This window comes from Pelodiscus sinensis, chromosome 3 (assembly GCF_049634645.1).
Source record: "Pelodiscus sinensis isolate JC-2024 chromosome 3, ASM4963464v1, whole genome shotgun sequence".
NCBI lineage: Eukaryota > Metazoa > Chordata > Testudines > Trionychidae > Pelodiscus > Pelodiscus sinensis.
In genome coordinates, this window is record NC_134713.1 from 8219213 (window position 1) to 8232784 (window position 13572).

The window sequence follows — 13572 nt, forward strand, 5'->3', positions numbered from 1 at the left end:
AAGTGTACATGATGACCTCACTATTGGTTCACCTGTCAAAACTTACTCTGCTCATGGATGGAAAATCTTCAGGGGAACACTGTACTGCATCACCAATAATGCCTACCTAATTATAAAAAATGTAACAAAAGCTTTGGTTTATATCAAATAAAGTGATAAATTTGAAGCCAATATGAAATGAAAATTCGAAAGGTGAACTCTGCTAAAATGTAATATAGGGGCCTAGACAACAACATAGCCTGATCAATGTTCTGACGGGTGCAGAGGCAGCTTATATTGTTATTCTGGACTGTGAGCATTTTTAAATTCATGATGTAATCCTGCTATTTTACAAACGAAAAGAAGAGCGTATCCAGCTACTAGTACAGTGCCATGTAGAGTGGTTTGTCTAACTATAGATTTAATTGTTATAAACATTATAAGTAATGAAAACATTATAAATAATGAATGAGTCAAATGACTTTATGTTCGGGTGTGATGAGCTATGAAACATACAGAATCATCAAAGGATGTGAAAAGACTGTAAATAAAGAATCTCTCCTGCCTGCAAAATAGACAGTTCTGCAGGCAGCTCAAACGGCTGATGCAGAAATTACCACATGAGGAAGGACACAGAGTTAAGTCAAGCTGGTGAAGGACCACACTCCTCAGGGAGGCCACCAGAAAGGGGCCTTAAGAAGTAAGTTGCTGATCAGAGCTAAACCAGCCTGTGTTCGTTAGATGTCCCAAGACATTTTACACAAACCCCTGCGGACTAACGTGTCTTACACAATCTGAGAGGACACAAGATGTTTTGCACAAAGACCATGGAGTTTTGCACAATGTTGCAAGAATACCAATACCCAAATCGTGGCTGGACATTCAAATCATTTTCAGAAGCAGGGATCTTTTTCTCACTGGCCCGCAGTAGCTTTGCATAGAAAAATGCAAGCCTTAGGAATCTGCAAAAAAAAAAAATCAAGCTATTCTGTTCAAAGTGTCACTCCATGGATGAGAGAGACAGAAGGTGTAACCCACCTGAGTACTGACAGCACTGTCTGTCTGGTAAGCACTAAAGTCTCTTCCCTGAAAATCACTCCATCAGCTTTCTTTAATGTCCTATCGGAGAGAGGTCTGTGAAATCCAGAAGGAGAACAAGAACACATTTGTAATCTAAAGAAACTACCCAGGGCTATTGTGAGACTGAACCAGAGTACACACCTTCATGTCATTGTTACCTACCAACTGTGTATTCTTGGGGGACCAGGGCATAGTACTCATAGAAGATCCCTCTCCCCAGCCTCTGCTTGGGCTTTTTGCCAATGCAAAAAGCAATGAAAGGGCAGGGGAAGACACACCTAAACCCCACTGGACAAAGGTGACAGGATTGAGGAAAGACCCCTAGCCTCATTTGCATGGAAGATGAGACAGAAAGACATCTCCATTAGCATACAGAACGGAGAACAGAGATTCCAAAGCAGGAATCACACTGAACTTTGGGACACAGAAAGCAGGAAAGCATTGGGAAGTCTCTGTTCCCGATGCTACTGAACCCACTCTTGTCCGCACTCAGAACAATAATAATCAGACTAATTTCAGTAATTAAACCCTCAATTGGTAGACAAAATATTCAAGCTCTCTACCTGCATTATGAGCCATCTCCAAGCAACACCAACCATAACCAGGAATGATCAGTTCCCATTGTGTAGCCCAGGGGTTCCCAACCTGTGGTATGCATACCCCCAGGGGGTACGAGAAGCTTGTCAAGGAGGGACGGGGAATATTTGGTAAATAACTAGATTATCCTAATTGAAATATTCCAAAAGTAGTAGCGTTAGTGAAAAAAGTTGTGGATTCTCGAGTCTAGAATTTATTTCCTTTTATATTGAATAGGGGGCATGGGAAGGTTTACTAAAAGCCAAGGGGGTACAGGGACCGAAAAAGGTTGGGAATCCCTGGTGTAGCCTAAACAAAACAACTTTAGAATACTCCTTGAACCATCTGTGTACTCCCTTGCACCTGTGCGTCAATAATCTCTTCTGAAACTATTATTGTTCCCCTACAAAAACCCCAACACACGCTCAAGTAAAGTGTTCTGATGCCTGCATCTAAATTCTGCATCAGTTCTGCCGGGATTTCATCTTCTCCTGACTGATCGTGCTGGGGATCTGTCTGCTCTGCCTGTCTCCACCACTCTGCCTGTCACCACCTGGTGTTCAAGCTTTACAGAGTAGCAAGACTATGATAAGACCTAGAATGAATTGACGTGATTGATTAGTTCTTGGTTAATTGTAACATCACATGATGAGTTCATTCTTATAAATTCCATAAACATGAGCATCTAATCGCTTCTGTTTGTCTTTCTGTCATTTCTTCATTCTTGCCATTTCTGTTTTGTCAAATAAAATGCATACATGTGTAATAATTCTCCAATGTGTATTTTGGATCAGAACAAAAGAGATTTCCATGATAAACCAAAAATAAATAACTGCTTAATTAAAATTATTTATGAAACATCGGTTTGAAAAAATATCTTGCATTACACAATTGTATATTTCTGAAGTTCTCCTAGGAGATAGATCAATGATGCTGTCTAGATAACAATCGTTATTATTACTAAACCAAACCAGGATCCAGCGGGGCTCTAAAGACTAAAAATTGTATTATGGCATAAGCTTTTATGAGCTGCAACTCACTTCATCAGATACATGAAGGAAAGAAAAAGAAACAGACAATAGGGATACAGCGTTGAAAGTATTACATCAAAGCTAATTCAATCCAGGTGGATGTGTATAAGTGAGAATACCTAAATTGGAAAATTATTTATTCAGACCCATTCTAATAGTGCCCAATTATGATATGAATTCCAGCTTGATAGTTTCACATTGCAGCCTGGTTTTGAAGTTGTTTTGCCTCAGGATGGCAACTTTTAAGTCTGTAACTGAGAGTCCAGGGAGGTCAAAATGTTCTCCCACTAATTATTGTGTTTTACCATTCTTGATGTTTGGTTTGTGTCTATTTTTTCTGTTGCATAAATACTGTCCAATGTATATGGCAGAGGGACATTGCTAGCACATGATGGCATATGTCACGTTAATACATGTGAAGGTGAACAAGCCTTTGATGGAATGGCTAATGTGGTTAGGTCTTATGATGGTGTCACTAGGGTAGATGTGTGGACATAATTGGCAGTGGAGTTTGATGCAGGGATTGGTTCCTGTGTTAATGTTATTGTTGTGGGGTGTGTGATTAGTATGTATTTTAGATTGGGAGGGGGTGGTCTGTAAACAAGGAGTGACCTGCAAAGGGAACTTAACATTTGTATTGTTAATTATTGCTATTATTTATTAGTATTTTGAAATATTTCATTCAATTCTACTATTTTACAAATGAAATGTAGAGATTCCTCACCTACTGATACGGAGGCATTAGAATGATTTGTTTTACCATGGATTTAATTGATACCAACTTTATTAGCAATGCACCATGCAAATGAGTAAAGTGGCTTTATGTTGCTGCATGATGAGATGTAAAACACATAAAGAATCATCCAGGAACATGAAAGGACTTTACATATAGAATCCCTCCTGACTAGAAGAAAGATCTTTCTGCACGAAGCACAAGGTGCTAACAAAGAAACTGCCACTTGGAGGAGGACGTGGAGATGTTGGCCAAGAACGGAGAGGCAGGGAGGCTTATGGACAGTGGTCTGAGGACGCCCCTTGCTGTTCAGAGGTGGGTGTTATATGTCCTAAGATGTTTTGCACAAATTTCTGTGGTCGAGTGTGTATTACACAACCTGGGGTGGCTCAAGAGATTTTGCACAAAGACCATGGAATTTTCCATAGCCAGGGTTGCAAGAATTCCAACCTCCAAACGGCGGTTGCACATTTCACATCTGCCCCAGAAGCAGGGCTCACCTTCTGATTGATCCATAGCTGCTTTGTCAAGAAGAAACCAACCCTTCAGCAATGGTATAAAACAAGCTGTTCTCTTCAAAGCCTCATTCTGTTCAGTGGGACTGTCATCAGCTGGCTCCTGAGAGCACCCCCTGTCTGGTGAGTACTAAAGTCACATTTCTGATAATAACTGATTAACTCTCCTTTGAAAGTCGTATCCAGGCAGACAGCTGTGAAATCCTGAGAGAGAACAAGCCACCATTGAACTACCTGCATAAATTTTCTAGCAACCACTCTGGGCGATTGGGAGGCTGAGCGGGAGGACACACCATCATGCCAATTTAAATGGATAAGTAGCAAAACTGCACTTGTTGTACTTACTCCAATGAAAAGATTGTTCATATTTTAAAGGTAACTGAGGGAAAACCATCTACAGGGTAACTCCAGTTGTCTGAATTCCCTACATCCAGAAATCCTACTTATCTGAATGCCCAGTCTATCTCTCCTGTAGTGTTGTGTTAGTTAATCACCTCCTGGTTAAATAACACTACACTGCAGTTTGGGAGGACTTTGGAGCCAGAGATGAGGACAGCGAGAAAAAGGAGAAAGAATGAGAGAGAAGGTGGAGAGGGGAGCAAAAGTGAGGAGAAAGAGAGAGTAAGCAGGCAAGACAGAAACCAATGAAGGGGTTAAGGCGAAGGCTGAACAGAGAAGAGATTAGGAGGGCAAAGGGCAGGGGAAGAAAGGGGTGGAATTCAAGAAAGGATTCAAAGCTGGAGTGAGGTGAATGAGAAGAGGGAGGAGAGAAAAGGGGAGGAACCAATGGAGGAGAGAAGGTGCTGCTAGATTGTGTTCTGACATTGACAGCCCAGGGTTTTGCAAGCACCAGTACAAACAGTGACAGGTAGGGTGGCTTGGTTCCCAGGCTGTCAGTGCTGAGAAGCACTCATGCAGAACCAAGGAAGCTCCTCTCTCCTGCAGCTCCTCCCTCTCTCCTCCTTCTTTCCTTCCCCTTTTCTCTCCTCCACCTTTGTCTCTGCCTCCCTTTGGCCTCTGCTTCTGTCTACACCCTACTGGATTCCACATCACTGCCGTGTACAGGCATGACACATGGCTTAGTCTAGTCCTCCTTGTTCATCCTGCCCCAGCTTCCTAGCACTACAATTTCTCAGCATTCCCCTTTAGCCATACTCCCACTTATCTGAAAGTTTCCAACATCCATGCCAATGATTTCACTGGTGATCAGCTTAATTAGAAATGGAAACAAATCTGCATTTAAGGTTTCAGGGTTCCATGTTGGTACCAAAGTCACCTGCTCAGCATTGTTCAGAACTTAGGTAAAGTTTAATTGAGAAACATGACTATCATAAGACCTGGAAAGAATTGATATGATTTATTATCTATTGATAAACTGCAATATCACATGATGAATGAATCCATTCTTATAAATGTCATAAACATGAGCATCCAACCACTTTTATTTTGCTCTCTGTATTTTCTTAGTTGCTTTCAATTCTACTGGTTAACGAAATGCATTCCATCTTTCATAATTCTCCTGTCTGTACTTTGGCTAAGGAGAATGAGATTACCATGAGAAACCTAATTTAAGAAACTAGTGAATTACAATTAGTTACAAAATGTCCGTTTTTAAAATGTGTATTGCCTTATAGCACTGTATTTCTCTAGTATTTCTATGGATCTATATTGATAGCAATCATGATTATCATTCAGGGTACCGTATTTTCCGGCGTATAAGACAACTTTTGATGCTAAAAAACATCCTCCAAAAATCGGGGGTCATCTTATACGCCGGGTATACAGGCGGCGGGGCAGCCCAGACGCGCCGGGGCTGTCACGCTACCGGGGCGTCCTCAGAGGCTTTGCTCCCGGTGTCCCTGGTCTGCTGGAGACGGTCCCCAGCAGACCAGAGGCACCTGGAGCAAAGCCGAAGCAGCAGCGGGGTGCCGCGCTTCTGAGGCTTTGCTCTGGCAAACTAAATTTTTTAACTAAAAAATTAGGGGGTCGTCTCATACGCCCAGTAACCTTATACGCCGGAAAATACGGTATGTCTACACTTGCACCCTATTTTGAAATAGGGATGCAAATGCAGACATTTGAAATTGCAAATGAAGCCGGGATTTAAATATCCTGTGCTTCATTTGCATAATCACGTTATGGTGCTATTTCGAGTTAGCACTATTTCAAATTAACAGACGCTGTGTAGATGCGGTTATTTCGAGAGAAAACCCTTCTCTCAAAATAACCCTTATTTCTCGTACAATGAGGTTTAACAGTTATTTCGAGAGAAGGGTTTTCTCTTGAAATAACCGCATCTACACAGCATCTGTTAATTCGAAATAGTGCTAACTCGAAATAGCGCCATAACGTGATTATGCAAATGAAGTGCAGGATATTTAAATCCCGGCTTCATTTGCAATTTCGAATGTCTGCATTTGCATCCCTATTTCGAAATAGGGTGCAAGTGTAAACATACCCTCAGAGATTTAGAATTCAAAAAAGAGCTAGATAAATTCATGGAGGAGCAGTCCATCAATAGGTAATAGCCAAGATGGGGAGACATAGTGTCCCTAGCCTTGTTTTGTGCGAAGCTGTGAAAGGGTGACAGGGGAGGTTGATGATTGCCTGCTGACAGGGGAGGTTGATGGTTGCCTGCTGTGTTCATTCCCTCTGGGGACCTGGTACTGGCCACTGTCAGAAGACAGGATCCTGGGCAAGATTGACCATTGGTCAGACCCAATAGGGCCACTCTAATGTTATGTTCTTATTATAAAACATCTCATTGTAACTTAGATTAGAACAATACTTCTTGAGCTCAGCACATCACACGCCTCAGTGTCCAAGAAATACAAGGCCATTCTGTCTCCTCTCTGTCTTGATGTCTGTTCCCTCTAGTGACGGTGAGTTCCCAGCTGACGGTGAGCCATGAAGATCCTTTATCTGCTCTCTGCTCTCATCTTCGTGCTGCTGCTGGGTGCCCCAGGTAAGATGAAAATGAAAAGGAAGGTGAGATGGGGGGTAGCTGGGGACATATACTACGGTCCAATGCTTTCTATTAGTCACAAGTTTCTGACTTTTCCCTGAGGAGTTCCAGCGCCTCTTCAGTTTGCAGACAACATGTGACATTTTAGAAAGTTTGTCCTGAAATCAGAGATGTGTCTTTGCTGCTCCCAATAAGAATCATTGAGATTTGATTGAATGATAACCTATCCAAAAAATTCCCTTCCATCTTCTCCTGAGAGTTTGCTGAGACTTGCAATTTAATCACCCCACATTGGAGTTGCAAAACACATAGTCTTCCTATAACAGGCCATCACAGTCCTGAACACCCAGATGGGATATAGAAAAAATGAAGCTTAGGCAACCTCTTTCACTATAACGTTAGATCTAACAGAAGGTGCATAGGGCTGGAAGCAGTTGGACCATAAGTGGTGGGTGAAGCTGCTACTTGGAGAAGCAAGTTTTCCACCCTTTGACCCCACTCCAACTCCACTCCTACTCCAACCCAGGCCCAATCCCAACTCTGCACAGGCCCTGCCCAGCCCCACTGTCTCCTCCTCTCTTCCCTCCTCCTCCCTGCTCACCCCCTTCCAGTCAAAATCCTGAACGCAAATGTAGCAAATGACATTTGAAAAAGAAAACTCTTCTACAGTTTTTTCCTTAAAGAACATGGAGCATATGTTCCCCTGCATTCCAGATTGTGCAGATGGGACATGCATTAAATTAAACACATTAGATTTGGGAATAAAAAATGTCAGTCTCAGGTTTTTTGAAGTTGGTCAGAGATTTATCTGCAAAAACTTTGTAGTGAGGATAAGTCAGTTGTCCTGATGAATACAACATTAAATATTATGGAATACATGATGCAGCTCTTCTGTTTTACATTTTTTTTTCATCTGTATTTCTAAGCTTATTTTATTTGTAAATGAATTCTGAAGCCTTCATAAAGTAATCATTCCCGATTACTGCATATTTAACACATTATGACAAAGATATTATTTTAAATTAATCCGTGAGAGTGGTTTAGTGTCATAACAATGTTATTTGCTAATTTATTTTGTGTAATCTACATAAAAATAGACATGTTTATGAAAGTTCACCATATGTTTATGTTAAAATGTATTTCCAGAGATTTTAAGCATAACATCAGATTTTATATCTTACTAAGGTACTGTTTTTTGTGGAGGGTTCTCTTAAAACTAATTCATCAGATAGTCAGAAATAAAGAAAGGGAAACTAATTTGTCCACCTATCTGGAAGAAAAGAGGGTTTGTACCTTTAAGGGCTTTCATCAACAGGGGTTACGAAGGGAGAAAAATTACAGCAAGGATTGACAAGACGACTTTGGAAGCAAATTTTTGTGCTATTGTAATTCAAATTAAAATGTATATTTTAGATAAAGGAGGTCTTTCGAAGAATTTATTTTAAAAATTGTGTTTCTGAAGATCCAAACATTTAAAGCTGAATACTCGGATTGTGAATACCCGTGCATCTAAAAATCTATGCACGGTTTTTTTTTTAGAGATGTGATTTTTATAATCTTCAGCAACAAACTAATGAAATATTTAAAGCTCATTTTAAACATAGGGTTAGCCTGCAGACTAACAGGTTCTGAGTAAATATGTAAGGCACAACTGTTTTTGTCAGTACATTCAGAAATTGACAATACTGTATATACCTCCAGGCTGGCAAAGGAGGTTGTTAAAGAGCTCCGCCTCCAGGTTGTTAAAGAGCTTCATTATCAGTTAATGGTCTGGAAAGCTGGAAGGTTTTCCGCTTTTAAGTTACTAGATCCATGCTGTAGGAAGACTCATCAGACTGCCACAGCCTGCTGTGGCAGCCTGTAGGGAGAGTCAGAATAGGGATAGAAAGGGATGAGCGGTTGAGCACTAAGACCCAGAGAAGGCACTTGCCTCTTACACTTGCCACCCATGAGTGGCACCGTTTTTGCTGACACGACAATGACAATTTAGGTTGCCCAACAACCTCCAGCTTAAATGGTCTAACCTAAAAAATCTACAAGATTTAGCTGTGCACATTTGAGCTGTATTTTCAAAACAATGACCCTTCAGATAGAAACACAAACTAGCGAATGGCCGTGAAGATGCTAGACCCAAGTGAATCTTCATAATAAAATCTGGGCCAACTCTCAGAGTCAGGCAAGTGTTCAGACCAGAAGGGGGCCCTTACTTCTGAAACTGTGTCATCATGCAATGCAGTGCTAAGCCATTTCAACCCTACCTGGCCAAATTCCATTGAGTATACTGCCTGGCACATCATTGTCAGGGCCAGCGTAGCAGCCACTCAGGGAAGCTGGTGATGTAGGCAGCTATTTGCTTTCCAGTCCTTAAACTCAGGAGGCAGTGAACAACAGTTGTGCTCAGAGGGTTCTTACCTCTGCAGCTTGAGAGTCAGTGCTCCTGTTTAATTAACTCAGCTGTTTTCTTAGAGGCTGACACTGCATGTGGAGAGAAAGGTAGCCATGGAAATAGTGCTGAGATTGTGATAATAGTGTGAGATTGGGAAATAATGGGGCTGACTTCCCCAGGTCTCGGTGAATGGGAAATGCCTGTCATGAGAGCCCCGTGTGGATACAAAATGTATATCTGCATCCACATTTGTAGCCACAAAAATGAGCCATGGCTATCCACATTGACTTCCGCAAATGTGGATACTTGTAGATATAAAGCAGATGTCCGCAGATTTGCAGGGCTTTACCCATCACCCAAGAAGCACCACTCGTGTTTATCCTGTTCTGAAGAATGATGATGAAGACACTTTTCTTTTGTGCAGGATCCTCTGAGGCTCGCAGCTCCAGGAGACGATGTAGACGTAGCGGGGGTATCTGTGTCAGTGGACCATGTCGTGACAATTATAAGTTGGTTGGAATATGCTCTCGAAGATACAGCTGCTGTAAATTGTAAGTTCAACATTCCACAGGGGAAACATTGCAGTGTGAACAAATATTTGCTCCTCCCTAATATCCAAGCTGTCATTTAATGCTCTTGAAGGTTCAGTGCTTGTAGCACAGTCCAGTGGTAAAGGACAAAGGAGCAGAAGGCCACCAAAGGCTGCTCTTATTTACACCTTCCTTACCCATGTTTCCTATAGGCTAATCCGCAGCTTGGAACAGTCCAGATTCTGCATAGTTCTCAGTGCTTCGGGGATTGCCCCCATAGGCCTGACAGCCTCCAGCAATGTTTCCAGCACCATTCCAACTCCAGTGTTTGCAACAGGCACAGCACAGCCCTATTATGGCTCGGCTGCCCTATTATGGTAGCCATGTGCTGCTCCTGCTTTGGGAGAATTCTTCCCTAGGCCATTTTGGTGTTTTTACAAACTCCTTATGCAGCCAGAGCTTCATATATGGACAGGGATTGGAACCCAAATATCCCATTGTCTACACTGTTTTCATATTTCAAAACAGCAATCTAGCAGGAAAATAAATGTCTGCAGGAGAAAGTGCAGGGACTAAGTCTATTCTATCAATCTACAGGGGAAGTGAAGGAAAAAAATAGAAATAAATAACATCTACAACAAATTAGAAATATGGAAAATAGGTAGCAATCAATCTAAATTAGAAGTGATGAAGTGTAGCCATAAGATAAGGGAAGCTAAGGACATTAGCGAAGACTCCATAGGCTGACAGAGCTAAGGATTATAAGGCATTTTTAAATATATCAAGAAGAAAAGAAATCTGTACAATGCAATGACTTCATTCCTAGATGGTGGTAAAAATGTTAACAATGAGGCGAAACCCTCAAGGCTACGTCTAGACAGCAAGCCTCTTTCGAAAGAGGCTTTTTTGAAAGAAAAAGCCTTTTTTGAAGAAGAGCGTCTAGACTACAACCAGTACAGTACTTTCGAAAAAGCAAGCCACTTTTTCAAAAAAGAGCACCCAGGCAGACTGGATGCTCTCTTTTGAAAAAGCACAGTTTGCATTGCACAGCGCCTTTTTTCAAAAGAGCACTTTCGGAAAAGGCATTATTCCTCATAAAATGAGGTTTTCTGCAGTCAAAAAAATGGCTGCGTTCTTTCGATTTACTTTTGAAAGAACGCGGCAGCAGTCTAGATGCAGGGGAAGTTTTTTCAAAAAAGGGCCACTTTATTTCGAAATAAACCCTGTAGTCTAGATACACCCTAAGTGTTCAATAAGTATTCCTCTTCTGTATTTGAAAAGAAGTAGATTGATGTACTGATCTTACAGGAGGATTATGAATTATAGTCCATTAATAACTAAGAAGGGTGTTAAACAACATCTACTAGGAATAGATAGATACCTCACAAGGCATATTCCTTGTACAAAGATTATTACAATAATGAGTAGGGTCTAAATACAAGAGGGCATTCCATCACATTAAGACACAGAGGGGATGTGTAACAAACACTGACCAGTGGGTGACACAGGCATATCATTGGATGTGTTCGCTCAAAAGGTGCGTCTAAACTGGCAAGATTTTATGCAAAAACTTGCCGCCTGTCTGCACTGGCTGCGAGAATTTACACAAGAACGCTGACATTCTAATGTATGAAATCAGAACGCTTCTTGCGCAAATACTCTGACGCTCCCACTCAGGAATAAGCCTTCTTGCGCAAGTATTCTTTCGCAAGAGGGCCAGTGTAGACAGGCAAGTTAATTTCTTGTGCAAGAAAGCCCGATGGCTAAAATGGCCATCGGAGCTTTCTTGCGCAAGAGAGCATCTACACTGGCATGGATGCTTTTGCGCAAAAGCATCTGTGCCAGTGTAGACACTCTTTTGCGCAAATACTTTTAACGGAAAAACTTTTCCATTAAAAGTATTTGCGCAAAATCATGCCAGTCTAGATGCAGCATTAGCCTTTAGTGGGGGAGGGATAGCTCAGTGGTTTGAGCATTGGCCTGCTAAACCCATGGTTGTGAGTTCAATCCTTGTGGTTGTGAGTTCAATCCTTACGCAGGCCATTTAGGGATTTGGGGCAAAAATTCATCTGGGATGGTACTTGGTTCTGCTGAGAAGGTAGGGGACTGGACTCAATGACCTTGCAAGGTCCCTTCCAGTTCTAGGAGATAGGTAATCTCCATTATTTAAAAAAAATGATTAAAACAGCATCACTGAGGATTTAAAGCCATTTCAGAGCTGGTGCATCCTTCAATCCTTAAAGAAGCTCATTACAGAGTCTTAACCTTTTATAGTCCCCCCCTTTTGAAGACCAAGGGAAGGAATTATAAAAACCTCAGTGACATCAATGGGAACACTATTCAGAAGGGTTTTTTAAAAATGTTTTAAATATGAAGGCTCCTTTATAAAGTTAATTTGATTAAAACTGCAGCCCCTTTTATTCCTGCTCTGCTTGTTTCAAACTATACAGAATTCCCAGTCTGGTCAAATTTATGTTGCATGAGGTACAGCTCCCTGAGAAGTATCTGGGAAGGGGAGAGATTTTTCCCACCTACTAAAGCACTAGAGACCCAGATAAAGGACAGGTGATGAGAAACTGAGAGCCCCTGGGGTCTATAGGAACTAGGGTTGAGGTGTCCAGACTAAGCAGCTACAAGGTGACTCTCTTGACTGATTTGCTTTGCGTGCAGAGAAATTTGTGGCATCCCAATCATGTTCTTTTTGCAGGGTCATTTTTATAGGGTAGCCATTCAACCTGTTTAGATTCATATGAGGGATGTAAATGCCCATTAAAAAAGTTAACCGATAAACAATATACTTTTAATAATTTAACTGGTTAACTGTGGAAGGCTGCTCCCACCCAACCGGGCCCACCATGGTTAGGGTCCTGCCAGTCAGGCTATTGCAGCTGGGGGATTGCTCTCCCTGGGCTTGGCCGTCCATTTTACTGGATAAGCATGAAAGTAAAGCTAACACTTACCAGGTAACCAGTTAACTGGTTAACCTTTTGCATCCCTAATTCATATTACTATCCCCAGTTAAACTCTGTACAGAATATCACAGTAGGGAAAATGAATTACCAGTGCTGGAGTTAACCAGGAACCTTCTCCTCCATGGACTAACTGAGCAATTCCTGCTGCGCTGTTTGATTTACAGTCAAACATCATATTAACCCTGTTCTATGCCAGACATCAAAACATCTGATTCTCTTTTCTTTGTGCAGGCGAGATTTTGACTGATTGTCTAGGCAGGATCTCCGGGAATCTGGCAGGCAGACACGTGCTTCTAAAATCATCCAACCCTGCTTCAGTGGAATGCTAAAGTGCTGTTTATCTGGGCTGTAAAGACCCTTGTGAGCTGAAGGCATTGCAGAAGAGAACCCAAGCATCCCCCTTATACAATGCGTTACTTTTCCTTTTAATAAAAGCAAAGTGGTTCAAGGTCGTTTTGCTGATGTGTGTGTACTGGTGGGAGGCAGGGGGACTGTTTCTATCACTCTCCTCTAGAAATCCAACTAAAACGAAAATACTTTAAAAATATCTCTATCACATGTTATTTCAACACGTAGGTGTTTATAGGCCATTGACCATCCATCTCTGTTGGTTCCAATGAGCTCATAGGTGGATCTTTATTTCTTATGATGGTTACAAATCTTTTCCCTCTGTGTCATCAGAGGAGCAGGATTCAGTCACAGGTTGGCTGTACAGCATCTAACACCTCCTGTGGAGCTTCCTGGTTTCTAGACCCCTGCCCTCTGCTCTGAAACTCATCATCCACATTGAGGAGACCAGAGGAAA

General features: G+C 41.6%; 1 long non-coding RNA gene across 1 annotated transcript; it reads left to right on the forward strand.

Moving 5' to 3' along the window:
- Positions 1–3880: 3880 nt before the first annotated feature.
- LOC102456597 (uncharacterized) lies at positions 3881–13213 on the forward strand. The gene is made up of 4 exons (XR_332968.3): positions 3881–4037; positions 6792–6879; positions 9690–9816; positions 12999–13213. It is a non-coding gene; the product is annotated as an uncharacterized LOC102456597 (long non-coding RNA).
- Positions 13214–13572: the final 359 nt, after the last annotated feature.